We start from the raw sequence: 2,341 nt of genomic DNA, 5'->3' as shown, positions 1-2,341 counted from the left end.
GGAGGGGCGCTCCGCCGCCCTTGCCGTGTGCGGGGAGGAGGATTAAGAAGTTTAGCGTGTAGGTTAGCCCAAAGTTGCAAAGGCATGTGCTGATTAGAATAAGAAAGGGCAGTCGCGTGGCTCAGCTGGCACACAGCGAGGCCAGATGATAGATAAGCAGCTCTGGGTCTTCCCTTCCCCCCAGCCCCCTTTTTGAAATCGCAAATCATCTGCTCCGGCCCTATCCTAGCCCCTCATTTTCATTACAATGGTTGTGTGTTTACCTGTGATCCTGGGACGGGGCATTCCTTTGTCTCCCGAGGAGATTACCGCAGCCAGCTGCTCTCCAACCCTTCCCTGGGCAAATCCCGAAGTGGCCCCTATATGTGTTTTACTGATTGCACACGAGGAGAAAGCCAGATACCCCCTCCCCCGCCCCGGCCCCGTTTCTCTGCGCTACTTGTTTGTTTGGGTTTGCTCCCTGGCTCGCTTCCGACGGGATTTAGCTTGTGGGAAACTAAGAGGGATAAAATTGATCACTCGTGTGCGTGAGCTGTCATTGCTCCCAAAGTCGGAAGGGTGAAGGGCTGCTTACCTCCGCCGGGGGGCCAGAACCACGGGACCCCCCAGGGAACGACAGGACAAAAGGGGTTCGGGGAAATAAGGCTTCCCCCCTCCTTGCCCTCCCTTAGCCCTCGGGTTCCCTCCCCCATCCGTCCCGGTCTGGGACATAACTTTTCCCGAAACCTCCTGTGGGTGCCCTGAACTGGGCAGGTCCCATTCCTTCCCCTGTCGCTGCTCTGGGACACGCAGTTTCAAATGCTCTTCCTGCCTGTGCCCCCCTTGGGAGCACCTCGGCCTTGCATTTGGAGTACTGGCATCTTTGCCTGCCTTTAAATTCAAGGATACTCAAGGTCTTCACCACACCAGAAGCCACCGAACATATTTGAACTAGAAAACCTTCTGAAGTGCCTTACCTCATTAAATATCCCTTGATCCTGAAATTTATCCTGCACCCCAGCACCCCTTTTGCCCTGTCAAGCAAGGCCAGTGTAACCTCACGCAGCGCTGAGGCCTGGCTTGTCTTGGCAGCAGTGTCACAGAGGGAAGGTGAGCAATAGGACACAGATCGTGTGCAGGTGATAAAAAATGGGATGGCACTCCTCAGAAAAATGTTCTGCATAGCAGGTATGAGATTCTGCTGGATGGCTGGAAAGATCCCATTCCGCTACCAACTTCAGTAGCAATATTCACTGTCTCTGCCAGTTCTTGTAAGAAAACTCCCTCTTTTGCCCAGCATTATTAATTGTCATCTTAAGCCAGAATTATAAATAGTAGCTGCAAACCACCACGCCAGCACAGGTCCCTCTCTAGAGCCCTGTGACAGCACTGAGTGCTGCTGTACTGTGTTGCATTTCATGCATGAAGAGTTTTTGTGTTCCCCCCCTTTGCACAGTGTGTGCATCTTGCGCACTGTATGCTGGCTGCGGTGCAAAACTTGCTGCTAATAAACTTTTGGGGAGGAGAGGGGGCAGCAGTTTGATTACATGCTTCCAGAGCTTTCCAAGCCACTTCCAATTTGTGCAGTTTTTATTTCTTTCTTCATCTCTCCACGTTCAGGGTAGGCAGGGGGTGGGAGAAGGTGCGGACAAAAACTACTCTGCAGAAGGTGATTATGAGAAAGAGGATGGGTATGGATGGGGCGGGCCTGAGCTTTTGGAAATGCTCTCCCCTTTTCTGAGAGCATCTGCCCGGAGACGAACAGATGTGGGCACCTGCGGTGACAGGCCACATATGCTCCATCCTATTCACAGGCATTCAGACACAGCCACAATGGTGAGGCTTTGTGCACTCGGAGTCACCAAATATATTAATCTGCACTCCCCAGAGCACCGCGCTCTTTAATTTTTCACCGGCAATAACATCTGATCTAATCTTCCCATGGGCTCCCCCGTGTTCCTCTTGCCCCTCCCGGAAAGATGTGAAGTTATTCAGGTCCCCACCTGTTGCTGGCGGGCTGCGAGAGGGTCTCGCTCCCGGCCCGCACCCGGGGCGTTATCCCGGGATAACATGCGGCCCCCGGGGACAACGGGGGGTTCCCCTCCGCTGGCAATCGTCGGGCACGACAAAGCGAACTCGCCCCCCGCCGAAGGTCGCGCTGCCCGGGGGGACATAAATCTCCCAAGTGCGACTCGGGGGGGTTTGAAGCGATTTCGGTGCGCGACGCTTTCATGTCCCCCGCCCCGTTCCCCCGTGCCGGCCGGGTTTGTTCGGGGGCACAATGGTCCCTCCGGCCCCATTGTGGCCGCACAAAGCCCAGGGACCGCGGGCGGGGACAGCCACTGTTGACAGCGGCCCGGGC

The sequence above is a fragment of the Geospiza fortis genome, unplaced genomic scaffold (assembly GCF_000277835.1).
Source record: "Geospiza fortis unplaced genomic scaffold, GeoFor_1.0 scaffold381, whole genome shotgun sequence".
Taxonomy (NCBI): domain Eukaryota; kingdom Metazoa; phylum Chordata; class Aves; order Passeriformes; family Thraupidae; genus Geospiza; species Geospiza fortis.
This window is presented reverse-complemented; position numbering follows the sequence as displayed.